The sequence below is a fragment of the Apis florea genome, unplaced genomic scaffold (genome assembly GCF_048593485.1).
Source record: "Apis florea isolate Af1SG1 unplaced genomic scaffold, ASM4859348v1 contig_3326_pilon, whole genome shotgun sequence".
Classification (NCBI taxonomy): Eukaryota; Metazoa; Arthropoda; class Insecta; order Hymenoptera; family Apidae; genus Apis; species Apis florea.
Window position 1 is genome coordinate 1901868 of NW_028256739.1, and position 14535 is coordinate 1916402.

Consider the following 14535-nt stretch of genomic DNA (forward strand, 5'->3'; position numbering starts at 1 on the left):
TCGATCGCGTTTCCCTTTGTTTTGTCCGGATCCAAGCAACGAATATGGAATTAAATTGCTATAATGGAATATCTCTTGATGGCAGTTTGCATTTAACGAACGTTTCTCTCTTTTCCTTTTTCCTTTTTTTTTTTTTCTTTTTTTTAATTTAAGCGTTATTGAAATCGTTCCCAAGGAGAATGGAATTTCCAATGGTGTCGTTCAAGCCAGTAGTCGATAACGCATTTTGTGTAGAAAATAACAACAAATTGTTGCAAGTTATTCAAGCGATTCATAACGAGCCTGGCTATTTTTGTGTCTTATCGGTACAATTTATTGCTTTTAAAGTATCGCGAATACGTAATGCGAGACACGCGGTGGTTGGCTCTCGCGTAAAATTCCCAGTGATTCATCGCGGTTGTTGGAAAATAGGCAAAGTTACACTTAAGTTTCAGTGAGATGTGGCCAATCGAAAGGAGAAGTTCGTTGAGTTTTCTAGTTTCTTCGCATGAAAGAAAAATAGTGGATTCAATAATTGGAATAGGAGTACGTTGTAATTCTTGTTTTTTTTTTTTTGAAACTCTTATAATCACGTAAAAAAATGTATTTTTAATAAATAAAAAAAAGATTCAGAATATTTGAGTGACTGAAAAACTGACTAAAAAATATAGAATGTCTCACTGTTAATTGCATGCATTATCATCGAAAAAGTGTTTCACGTAAAACATATTTTAAAGTTTTAAAGGCTTTTGTTTTTTTTTTTTTTTTTTTTTATTCGATTATTATACATCGAATTCATCAACTCGAAATCAATGCGAATGTTGAAAACGATGTGTAGATTATTATATAATAGATTTTACGACAAAAATTTTCAATTTATGCATTTTTTTCACCAAAGAGATTTCTTCTCGAGCGAGAATAGCAAGAAGCTATAAAGAATGGGATCGAGCTAAACAAAATCGGCCAACGGGAAACGAGATTGCAGGATTTTGTGCTTGAAGAGATTCATTCATGGCCGTCGTCTTGCGCGTTTCAAGGTCGAGGATAACCGCAAAGAGGAAGAGGGAAAGTTCAGGATCTTGGTGACAATAATTCACGATGATTGCATCGAACGAAACACGTAGCCGATTTGACTTGTTTTCTAGGGTGCAGCGAAATAGAACAGAACGGTGTTATCTTTCGCATAAATTTCCTTTATCAACTAGCCGCTCTTCTAGCGTTAAAACCGGAACATTCTTCCAGCACGTTAATTTATGAGAAATTACGAATATGGGTTAAAAAGGAACAAGTGTCGACTCGATTTCAGTTCTTGATAATTTTAAAAGTTTCTTTTGCTTGATTATTTTGGATAATAATCGTTTAATAATGAACTTCCATAATGTTGTTTAGTATAAAAAAAAAAAAATTGTAATAATATCAATCAATTAATTTATAATTCATCCAGTGTGATTATTTTGAAGTATCGTTAAAAACTTTTTCATTCCTCTTTTCGATCTATCTTAGTTTGTTTCTCAATCTTTTTTTTTTTTTTTTTCATTTGTAACACTCGACGACATCCTCTTCGAAGAACATCTTCCTCTATCTTTGCTTAAGATGATTCAACGAAAGAAAAACATCATTTCAATTTCAACATAATGTTATAATTTTATTCAGAGTGTATAATGATGAAAAAACCTGAAAATTCCTTTCTCTCTCACAAAATTCTACAATCAATAAAATTAAATAACTTAATGCATAAAAAAATATTAAAAATCGACAAGTGAAAAGAGCGATCCTTCAGAAAATGCAGTCTTTTGCATTTTTTATATTTTTTACTTTTGCTCATTGCAAATTTCAAATATGTTTGAGAAAAAATTAATTGCTTAAATTGCTTTGTGCATGAACTATACTATATTATATACTATTATTATCATATATATACTTTATGATTAAAATCATAATGTATATACATATTTGAATAATTTAATATAACATAATAAGAATACAAGATTAATATAGCAATATAATAATTAGGAAAAATTCATCCCAGTGTGGAATGCACTGTTTTAGTAACCGTTCAAGAAAACAAGCAAATAAAAGGAATAAAATAAAGTATCTATTCCAATCAAAAATTTGATTCGTCGTATCGATCATTTCAATTCAAAAGGAAACGAAGGAGCGATGAGATATAAAGAAGAACATTGTTGCGATGAATCCAGAGGAGAGTTAAAAATGAACTTCGAACGATGGATGGTAGCGTTAGAAGCAGAGGAACGGGCCATAAAACGGCATTAATTATTTCGTTCCTTCGAACAAGGGGCGGTATCCATGCGCGAAACGTGGTGTGGAGACACGGTGAATGTTCGAAATTTAATTGGCCATAAAGAAACAATCATTATGCAACTCTCGGATCTCGCTTAAGTGGCACGTTTCACGAAAGCTAGTTTCCTACTTACCTCTTAAACGAACCGTGCATCGATAACCATCGATAAATCTGAAGATGCGCACTCTGTGTGCTTGTGCTCTCGCAACAACAACAACACAAGCGTCCTATAAGCTATATCCATTTTATCTTGCTGCGTGTTTATACCTGCGTATTGAACATTGGATAAGATTTGTCGAATATTTGAAACGATTATTCGAATAAGTATAATCATTGTTATTATTATTTGCTATAAGAATCATGTATAATTTAATCGATTAAAAAAAGAAATAATAAGAACTTTTCAATATCTTTTGAAAATCGTAATTAAATATTTCTTTACAAGGCTAATGCATAATTTGTATTTTAATGAATATAATTATGATAAATGTATCTATCGTCATACAAAATTTATTTCTTTAATTTCCTTAATATAATTTCACCACAGCATCAACAACATCTATAAAATACAATATATAAAAAATTACGAAGTGAAATCAATTATAACAGGAAAATAACAAGTTCGTCATCATTCATGTGTCAAATATCCACATTTGTGAATAAACGCGAAAATTCACTTCCTAATTTAACCCATCGGATTCTCGAACTTCATAATCATAATTTCGTGTCAATTTTCCTATTCCTTTCCATCCATAAATTTTCCTCGTTCCATCTTCTAAACGCACACGCATCCAACTCTTGGATTCCACATCCCTACGCTGCCATATTCGAAGGAATCTCCGCGTAAACACGTTTGTCCCTCCTGTTTCGCGACATTATTAATTGCATCATTATCCCGCATCCGACCGCAACCCAAACAAATGCTAATCGACCATACGCCCTTCCCCCTCCTCCTATTACCGCTTTGCACAACTTGGGCCGAAGCGACGTCTCCTATTACACGCATCAAGTCGATTCGTGATCCATAACACGACGATATCTCTTTCCCGGTTAGAGGACGCAATAGAGGACACGGACGAAAATACAAAAACGTGGGGGAATTAGTTTCTCGCCGGATTTGTTGCCACGCGGTCGATGGAACCTGTGTGCGTGTTGTGTGCGTGTGTGGCGCAAGCCGCGGCATCGAGATTTCAATAATAAATTCCCGTGCACGCGTCGCGAATAAAAATCGACGCGGTCACTTTGTACAGGGCTTTTTTTCCACGCGCTGATTTCGCTACTGGAAAAATGAAAGAGAGAGAAAGAGAGAGGGAGAGAGAGAGAGGAAGAGAGATATTTATTGGCGCTCTATGCGCCGCGAATATCCATACACAGCGAAGTCGTAAAGGTGGATCTATGTTAACGATTGAAAAAGGCGAGAGTTGGAGAAGTTATCTTTATGGTTGGGCGAGGTTCGAAAATATATGGTGGATGGAAGCGTTGCAAATTAAATGCCTTAAATGCTCGCGCCCCGTGCGCGAGAGTAAATATATCTCTCCGTTTAATTGTTCGCGTTATTTTTTGTCGTTGATCTTCACGGATTTAAAAGTTGCGATATTTTATATCGAAATATGCAGCGTGATAGACGAAAGATATATTGCGTCTATTTTTATTATTTTGAATAGTTTGGGCTTGGAATGAAACAGAATCATTTGACAAGATTGGAAGATGATTCGTGTCGAGAAGAAAAATGTAATAAATGGAATTTACATTATGTAAACGAATTTTTGTATAAATTATATAATGTTACACGTTTGTCTACTTGTATTCTATCTTCTGGCGTTGTATTTAAATTTAAGAAACTTTTTTTAATGATAATGATTATAAAAAATGATTTAAAAGTATATTTAAAACTACAAAATTTTAATATACAATTATTTTCACAAATATTTTTCGCCAATGAACACTGGCTCGACATTGTCATCGTATCCATTGGTGAAAAATAACTTTTTTAATCCCAATATATAAATTTTCCAAGCAATATACATTTGCAAGTTATTTCTCTTTAAACTAATCGTCCAATCTTTTGGACAATTTACATTGTACGACCTTAATCACATCGAAACGTTAACATTAATTCCTTAATTCTATTAACTATTATCCCTTAAATTGCACTTTTCAATCTCACCTCTGCCAGACTTTGGCCAGAGCGTGCACGTAGATAGCTTTCACCCTCGACAAATATATATAGCAATATAGCAATGGAGTTTAAGCGGGATTTATGATTAATCGACCCGCCGATTGTAACAAAGCGCTATCAATAGGGATATTATCCTATCGCGAGGATAATTATAATCTGAATTCAACCGGCTTGAACCGACTTTCTTTCTTTTTTTTTTTTTAATCCCCAGACTATTGAGAGGCCGTAAGAGAGAGAGAGAAAAAAAATTGAAACGTGACTCGGTAGCATGGATAATTAACGCAACACGAAGGCTTGAATCGTCCGCTTTCGCGTATTCATCGGTCGCTTTCATTTCCATAGATACAAATAATCCATTGAAAGGTGTCTTTTTGTTTCGATTCCTCGCCGAGACCGATTCAACGGCCCGCCTTCCGCGAAGATCGCGTGGAAATCGAGCGATTCAACCGGGCAAAAGACTGTGTGGCGAATACTCGTCCTTCTTGAATCTTTTGCTTTTCTTCGGGACAACAACTCTTGGTCGTTCTTTTTCTTACGAAAAAGGTTTTTTTTTTTTTTTTTTTTTTTTTTTGGTAAAATTAAGATTAAATACGAAGGTGAATATATCTAGTGGATTTTTAAAAGAGATTAATAATTTTTTTTAAATATCGAGTTACGTGGAATTAATGGAGAAATTGCAATACATTTTTTAAAAGATAATGGAGTATACACACATATTTTCATAAAAATAATACAATTTCATATGTTCATTGTATCTAATAGAATATTTCATATTCTATTTTAGAAATTAGGCTTTCTTATTCTAATGATTTTCATAAATTTTATATACAGATTTCTCATAGAGTTTCTAATAGAAAATAGTGGTCCAACAATCCTCTGTTACAATTATCTTATTTTTAAAAGATGAGTTTGAAGTTAATTATATCCTATAACAATTGGAAAATTTTATGTATAAGGAGACATCTTAAAATTGTAACTAAAAAATTTATACTAAATTAAATAGAAAAAAAAATAATTACCTATCACAACATGTCATAAATTCTTATAGTTGTAATGAAAATATGCAAAAGATTAACTCAAATAAACCAAATCAATATATATTTAAATTATTTACACTTATATTTATTCCACGTTGATCATCCCTGATTTTTATATATCAAGTGTATCAAAGATTGTAGCTCGTTGTGCCTCGTTGCATTATCAAGCACTTCTGCCCGATATATAAAATGAAATCGACGTAACGACCAGTTTTTCATCCCGTAAATCTCGACACAAAGTGTCTTCGAAACTGCGAGTCGTCTCTGCGTCGCATCCCCTCTATCCCCGGTTCATACATAACAGCCATTTATATTTCCGTCTTTCGTGTAAGTAGCTTTATTCGAAAAAGCACATTAGACGGCCACGTCGCGTCCTCTTTCGCCTTGGATCGGATCCAAATACGAAAATCATCTCTCCTGCTCGCGGCTTACGGCCGACCGGATATATAATGCGGTGCAGTGGAAATTTGTGACCTTGGCATTTAGCGATGTGTACTTTACGTGGATCTATTTTTTTATTATATTTTCCATCGATTTCTTGCGATACTCATCCCTCGTTTCATGGTTGTTCAGGAGATCATTTGGCGTCGCTGATAATTATTTATGTTCTGTATTTCTTTTTTTTATTTTTCGATAGAAAATTAATCGTCAAAATAAGCTCATTCCTTATTTGAAGAGAATATTAAACGTCTACTATTTTACATAGAATTTATCTTAAATAATATTCTTTATTGAATAATTTATAAGTCTGTTCATCTGAACATATTTGAACAAATTGAAATCAGGTAGGGCAAACTTTTCAATAATAATTATAGATTCATTGTTATAATTTTATTTGAAAGATATACGAAGAATTTTAAATATTTTAATGTATCTTAGAAAATACTAGAGCAACATAGATTTCTTTGATATAATTTATTTATTAACTTCAATATCTTAATACCAATCTTAGTTTTTTAATATCATCGTATTTGTTAAGACTGTAAAGTTATTACTATTTTTGAAAAAACATCAAAGAATGTTATAAAACTTTCGACTTGATGATACTAATTTTTCTTCACGCATTAAGATAAATTCGAACTTTTTGATGGATTGGATTACGTTCTAAAAATTCTAAAAAAAACGATCAATACATTCTCTAGAAAAAGGAAATTATATTAAATAATTCTGAAGAATTAAACTTCACTTTAATCCTTATCAACCAAGCCGTATAATGCCAATACAGAAAATATTTGCATATCAATTAAAACCATAATTAGATCGCAATATTTAGTAAATACTTTCATACATTCATAAAAATAAGAAACATTCTTTATTGGAAAATGAAATATTTCTTATAACCACCATTTAATACAAAATCAGTTTACTTTACTTAACGTCTCACAAACGCAGATACAGATTTTTATCACAAGTGATTTTGCCACGTCGACGGTACGCTTCTCGAAGCTAAACAAACTTCGTCAAAAAAAAAAGCGAAAGAATCAAAGGAAAAGATAAATGAAAATGATAAAACGAACGGCGTACGAATTATAAAACGGCGGCTGACCATACACGGTGGATCTCGAGAGTCGTTGAACGCCTCTCGAATCATCCTCGATGGCCATGATTAATTTATACCCGGAGACGAATGTAAATTCATTATAACCATAAAGTATAGCTAATTGGAAGCGTAAATCTTGAAGGGAGCCGGACTATCCGCAATTACGATCGAAAAAAAGAGACGCGTCCTGTGTGAAAACTATCAAAAGGTAGTAGAAACCGGCGCCATTTATCCAACCGGCCATTTACGAGGGCTTTTCGAAAAATCCGGACTCCTGCTGCGCCGTTGCAGCAGGCCAAAGCGGGTTATTCCATCCGCTTAATGTTAAAGGGGGCATTAATGCATAATTTACATTCGGCCAATTAAAGGCCAATTAGACAGGAAGCGTTTCCGCCCGCGGATGCCGCTCACACAAAATGGCGCGTGCACCACGTTCGCCACGCGGCTTTGATGTCGACCTTCCTCCGAAAAAATTATCCATCGGTCACCCTGTTGCCGTGCAAATACCCCTGCCACTTTTCTCCTCTTCCCCTTTTTTTCTCTTCTTTTCCACGCTTATTTTCAAATTTTTTCGCTTGTCCACTCGTTTCTTAGGCAACGCTCTCTCTCTCTCTCTCTGGTGTTTATAAATTTATACGCGCGGATTTCAGAGAGGATCCAGGGTGTGTCGAGTGGAGGAGGAATGAATAATTAAATCGTAGCGATGTAGAATCGGTCCGAAACTGTGCCGTGAAAAATATAACGACGTGTTCGAACGAATTGCAAATCGTGTTATTGCATTTTCGACCCGTAAAGGTGTTGAGTGGTTGTTTAAGGAGGACTGTCGCTTGGTTATGAAGCAACATAAGGTTGATTTATGGGAGGATTTGTTTGTAAGAGAGTAATATTGGGAGTTGTTAGATTTTTTTTAGATACCGAGAATCACGTTCCACGCGATCAAATTGTGTGTATGGGAGATAATCACATAGTCGAGGAAGCGCGTTCCATTCGTAGGATCGCCAGGAGGCACGATCGAGGTACCGTTCTTCCAGACGGTGAAAATCAATTTCCATAAATCGAGACGCGGCGAGGACAAGGCTAAAGGTGAACCACACGCGCCTTTGGCCTTTATTGGCGAGATATGACGTCGATGCTTCAGAAATTTTGTTTTACGATTATTATTTGGAAAGGTATTTGGAAGTCTCTTTCGAGATTATTAGTTGGTGGTACAAGTTTCAATGAAACTTTTATTCGAGGAGACAATTTTTTTCAAGATTGTCTTTATTGTTGTGATGTTCATTTTTAAAAGAGAAGTCTATTTCGATATAATAAGCCTTTCAGTACAATCGTACTAATTTTGTATGAAGAAAGTAAGTTGAAAATACGAAAATACGTGGAATTCTGATCTTCATTAAGGATAAAGAATCATTGGAAATTTGAATTAATATGTTATGCAAAACTAATATTAAATTTCATCAAAATGATATAAATTCGTACACTTATCTTATATAAAAGACGAAATATTTGCACATTACACGTGTATTGAATTAAATAAATGTCTATTTTTAATCTAACTTTATTATCTCTAATAATTGTCTATTATCAAGCAAATACAATAGAGAGCCTATCTCAGTATTCACAGTCCACTGAATCCATTCATTTGGATAGGTAACTTCAGAGAGGAAACGAATAGAAATGAGATAAAGGATCGGTTCACGGGTTAAAAACGCTTCCATTCAATATTTTGTAAAAAAATCCATGAATCCAACCTTGAGATAAACAACGATCGATGACAGAAAAGTCTCCAAATTCGAATCACATCGAGCGCCCCCAAAAGAGCCAACCGGGATGGCGGATGGAATCGAACGGTAAATTAAAATTCGAAGCCGCGTAAAAGGGACGTGGGAATGCAAATAAGAAGGACGGACGCTTTATCCACGACTGTTTAACCGGCTAACTGTACAAATGAAGAGAAACAGGTAAGACAGGCGACGCCGTGTTGGGAGGGGGATGGAAAAAGCGTCGTCCAACGCCGGCTCGCCGTGGAAACCTGTCCCTAATTGATAGGAAATTCCTTCGAGTACCCGCCGGATTTTTCAATCGTCCGTAACTGGATACCCGACGATTTGTAATCCCCGCGTCTCGACTCGACCAATCGCTTCAAAGACGCGGATTCAATCCTCTTTCTTTCTCGCGTCCATCCACTCGGAGAGATGAATCGTGCCATCGACGATCGACCCTGTTGCGCGTAGCGTGTGAACGGCGACGAACGCGAGATGGCGTTGTCGATCGCGATCCGTGACGCGAGATGGCGCAGGATTTTCGCGCGTTTTTCATCCACTCGTCGAGTGGAGTACACGCGAGTTTTTGCGGACGGCAAGCGGATCTATTAGAGGAGGAGTTGTTAATGATGCGGGGAGGCTAAGCTTCTTCTTTTTTATTATGAGAGCGTTTTATTTTAAGAGTGTGTGTGTGAGTAAGAGTGTATTGTGGACACGTTGGTGAATATTTGATATTGTCTTTTCCTTCTTCTTCAAATGGATAATTATGTTGTACTATGTGATTTATTGATCGTTTATAATTTGTGGAAAAAAAATATGACGTTATATTATTCAAAATATTATTATAAATATTATTCACCTGGCATTATTCTGCGTCACGGAAATTTCGTAGGATGACAAATAATATCTACGTTATAAATATAAAATGAGAAGCGAAGAAATGAAAAACGGAGAATGGACGGCATCCCTGGATAAAGAATGGTTATAACTGGACGCGCTGGTTCCATGTAATTCTTATTATGCATTGCGTTTATGAACGAATCTTATTTAAGAAGATTAAAGAAAAATCAGTCTAATTAAAAAACCATTCTCTACCAAAATATCACGAAAAATTATTATATTTTCTTTTTCTCGATACGAGAATCCAACTGAAAATACGTCAATAAAAAGATTCCAGAAATATATTATCTTTGTCAAAAATATAAAATAAAACAATTATTTACAAATAATTATGCATCGTACATTCTCCCGTTCCATCCTGAAATTTTATTCACACGCACATTCTTCCCAATCGTTCCCCGCATTCCTCCTCCCTTTAATCCTCAGAACAATTCCTCGCCTAGTTAAAATCCAGGCCGAGCAACGGAGGAGAGGAGGGAGAGGCAAACGACACACATACGGGGCCAAGATTCCTCCTTCGATTCCTTCGACGGAGGATAATTTTTCGCGTGGAAAGTAGGAGCAACGGTGCACGCTTGGTCTTGGTCAACGCACGCGGAACAGCCATAAATTTATCGCGTGCGCGAGAGTCACGCGTGATATCGGGTTAATTCCCGCGCGGTACGACACGACGCCGTGCTTACGTAGGTGCGTATGCGCAATTAACGACAGAGAGGCGAGTATAATGAAGACCGGTCGAGCACTGTCCGGGAACAGCTGCGAACGAAGGCGAACAGTGGGTTGCCGTGTCGGATCGAGAGAGACGAGAGAGACCAGTTCATTAGCGACACTCGGCAAGGCCTGCCTCGGAGACATCTGTTTTATTTATTCCCTTATTTTTCACCTTCCTCTCCTCTCTGTTCCTCCTTCCTCCTTCTGCCCCCTTTTTATAACTACGTGGGTATTGTGCGACTTGTGCTCTCGCGTGTTTAAACTTGATCGGGTTAAAATTGATATATAGGCGATGTTAGGATGAATGACGAAGGGGCGTAATCGAAGGAACTTATACTTGGACTTTGTTTCATCCAATCTGTTTATAGATAGACAGATATTTTGCCCTCGTTTAAGCTCTTAGATAGATCTCTGCTTTTTTGCTCTTTTTATAGATAGATAGATATTTTGCTCTCGTGCGTTTGAGCTTGATCGAGTTGAAATTGATGATGGTGGAAATTGGAGATATTTTTTGAAGAAGGATCAATAGATCTCTGCTTTTTGCTCTTCTTATAGATAGATATATATTTTGTTCTCGTTGTTTAAACTTTCTTTGAATCTCAATGCAATTTAATCTGACTATTGATTTTTTTTCTAAATCAACAGTCTTCTAGTTTTTTATAAAGTTGCGCAAAGATTATTTTAATTTTGTTAATTTAGAGTGATTGAAGATATTTTTGAAAGAAGGATCTATAGATCTTTACTCTTTTTATAGATAGGTATTTTGCTCTCGTGCGTTTGAGCTTGATCGAGTTGAAATTGATGATGGTGGAAATTGGAGATATTTTTTGAAGAAGGATCAATAGATCTCTGCTTTTTGTCCTTCTTATAGATAGATATATATTTTGTTCTCGTTGTTTAAACTTTCTTTGAATCTCAATGCAATTTAATCTGACTATTAATTTTTTTTCTAAATCAACAGTCTTCTAGTTTTTTATAAAGTTGCGCAAAGATTATTTTAATTTTGTTAATTTAGAGTGATTGAAGATATTTTTGAAAGAAGGATCTATAGATCTTTGGTCTTTTTATAGGTAAGTATATATTTTGCTCTCGTGCGTTTGAGCTTGATCGAGTTGAAATTGATGATGGTGGAAATTGGAGATATTTTTTGAAGAAGGATCAATAGATCTCTGCTTTTTGCTCTTCTTATAGATAGATATATATTTTGTTCTCGTTGTTTAAACTTTCTTTGAATCTCAATGCAATTTAATCTGACTATTAATTTTTTTTCTAAATCAACAGTCTTCTAGTTTTTTATAAAGTTGCGCAAAGATTATTTTAATTTTGTTAATTTAGAGTGATTGAAGATATTTTTGAAAGAAGGATCTATAGATCTTTGCTCTTTTTATAGATAGGTATTTTGCTCTCGTGCGTTTAAGTTTGATCGAGTTAAAATTAATGAATGATGGAAATTGGAGATATTTTTGGAAGGATCTATAGATCTCTGCTTTTTGTCCTTCTTATAGATAGATATATATATTTTGTTCTCGTGCGTTTCAGCTTGATTAACCTTTTTTCAATGCAATTTAATCTAACTATTAATTTTTTTTCTAAATCAACAGTCTCTTAATTTATAAAGTTACGTAAAGATTATTTTGTTAATTTTAAAATGGATCAAAGAATATTTGTATCGTTTGTGTACTACCTTGTGTACGCAATAGGTAAATTTTTTGAGTTAAAATTAATAATGATGGAAATTGAAGATATTTTTGAAAGAAGGATCTATAGATCCTTGCTCTTTTTATAGATAGATAAATATTTTGCTCTCGTGTGTTTGATCGAAATTGATAATAGTGGAAATTGGAGATATTTTTGAACGAGGATCTATATTTTTGATGTAGGATAATGATGTTCATGAAAAAAGGATCTATAAATCTATTTTGTAAATGTTATGCCTCTTTCGTTCTCGTTGCTGTACTGAATAATGGTGGAAATAGAATAGATGTGTGGATGCGTCTGATATATCGAAACATTCAGGAAGAATTAATCTCCCTTCGAATCTCAATGCAATTTAATCCAACTACTAATTTTCTTCTAAATCAACAGTCTTCTAGTTTATAAAGTCACGTAAAGATTATCTTAACTTTGTTAAGTTAAAATAGATCAAAGTATATTTGTATCGATTGCGTACACTACTTTGTGCATGATAAGTAAATTTTTTGACGAATCCTTCCAGTCTCCTTCATTCATTAAAAAAAAAAAAAAGAAAAAAATTTATTAACGAAAGTAAATTGACAGTATTAAAATAAAATCGAATATATGAAAAATGTTTCGATTTGAAAATATACGTGATTAGAGAAAGCGAATCGTCCTTTATATCGTAAACGTGATACCAAGTAATGTTTAAATATTTGTCACGATATTATATCCTCTCGATCATAATTAAACTTCGTCAAACGCAACCACAACAGGCTAGCGCATCACAACAATATTCCAAATTCACCCGTTACCCATATTATACCTCGTCCACGAACACAAGATAACGCGCAACACCGAGATCAAAATCAAAGCAAATCAGGAGGAAACGAATCGGCAAACCGAAGCGCGCCATAGAAAGTACATATCGCGAGCATTCTCGCGAAAAACAAATTTTCCACCCGTGGATCCTTCCCCGGTTGGACGGTGACCGCAAAACCGCCAATTTTCCCGATCGTAGTGCGGAGCACAGAGGCCAGCAGGCGGTGCAGCCCCACGAAGAGACACAGGTCCGCACACAGGACTCGCTCGCACGTCGATCGGCGAGCGACAACAGGTTGAATTAATTGACAAAGATAGCATTTTCCGCGTCGACGTGGCTCTACCTAAACGCAAATATTCGATTGCGCCCCGCTGGTTCTAGGGTCAGCTACCAGGGAGGAGGAGCAGCAGGAGGGTGGATCAGGACGGGCGTAGAGAGATAGAGGCGGTAGCTAGGTGAACACGCTAGGCCAGGGGTGGGCCCGCGGTTCGGTTGATCGAACACATTTTAATCAATTCCATTAGTCCGGCCTGTAACCGTCCACACGGATATTTGACGGTGCTCGTGATGGTGGGCCACCTCGCCTGTGCCCGCGCGTGGCCTCCCCTTTCTCCTGTGTGCACGTGTGCGTGTGGGATCGTGTTATAGAGCGGTGGAGGCAGGCAGAGAGACCGATAGGTAGCCGGCACGGTCCCGGCCGGTTCACGGAGGGCGTCGGTCGTTGGTTCGCCAGCGACGTCATCGTTTCGGTTTACACGCGCCAATCATCGGCCGACTAATTGGTCGGTACTCCGCGACCGATTCCGCGCTCCATCGATTCCGCGTGCCCGCACCCACTCACACCCAAATCACGCGCGTCCTCCCTCACAATATATCGCGATTAATGGCGTTACTTTACGTGGCTGCCCAATTTTCTGTCCTTTATGGAGAATCGGGAGAAAAGTAATTTCTTTCCTCGTATCTATTGGTGATAAATTGGTGTTGCTATTGGAATTGTTTCGATTGTTTTTTTTTTAAGGTATTCGAAGGTGTATATTATTCGTCGATAACCCTTTCTCTTTGCCGTGACGATTGAAATTGAACGATGGTAGGACCTTTTAGGACCAATCATATCTTATTTAATTAATTTTTAATTATTGCTGGTTAATTAGAAAGTTGAAATCGAGATTCGAAGACTTGAAGAATTCATTTTCTGATATTATACGCTTATGTACTGTAAAACTGTAACAGCATTATTAAAACATTATATGTATTCACAAATCTTGGATCATTTCTCTGATATTTTTCCATCTGAACATATATGTCGCTTCATTTTAAAACTAACTTCTCGACAAGTGATAAAGTGATTGGCGTGCAATGAATAAATACAGGAAGAAATTCCCTTCCTTCGGTGTTCCACCCCGCATATTGCACGCATCGTGACGTAAGGATCGAGTTTACAGTGAAAACGTAGAACCGCTCTCCGGTAGAATAAGCACGAGCGTGTTACCTAATCATCGCGATCTCGGACCATGAATACCTTCTAAATTAGATACACCGGCCGCGATACACCGGCCCGGCTTCATTAGACACTTGTTTGTTAAACGTAGGTAAACCGATACGTCGTTAATGAGGACGATACTCGGCGATG

The 14535-nt window shown here is 36.1% G+C and overlaps 1 long non-coding RNA gene across 1 annotated transcript; it reads left to right on the forward strand.

Moving 5' to 3' along the window:
- The first annotated feature begins 411 nt into the window (after positions 1-411).
- LOC147657068 (uncharacterized) lies at positions 412-2790 on the forward strand. The gene is made up of 2 exons (XR_015293186.1): positions 412-525; positions 878-2790. It is a non-coding gene; the product is annotated as an uncharacterized LOC147657068 (long non-coding RNA).
- Positions 2791-14535: the final 11745 nt, after the last annotated feature.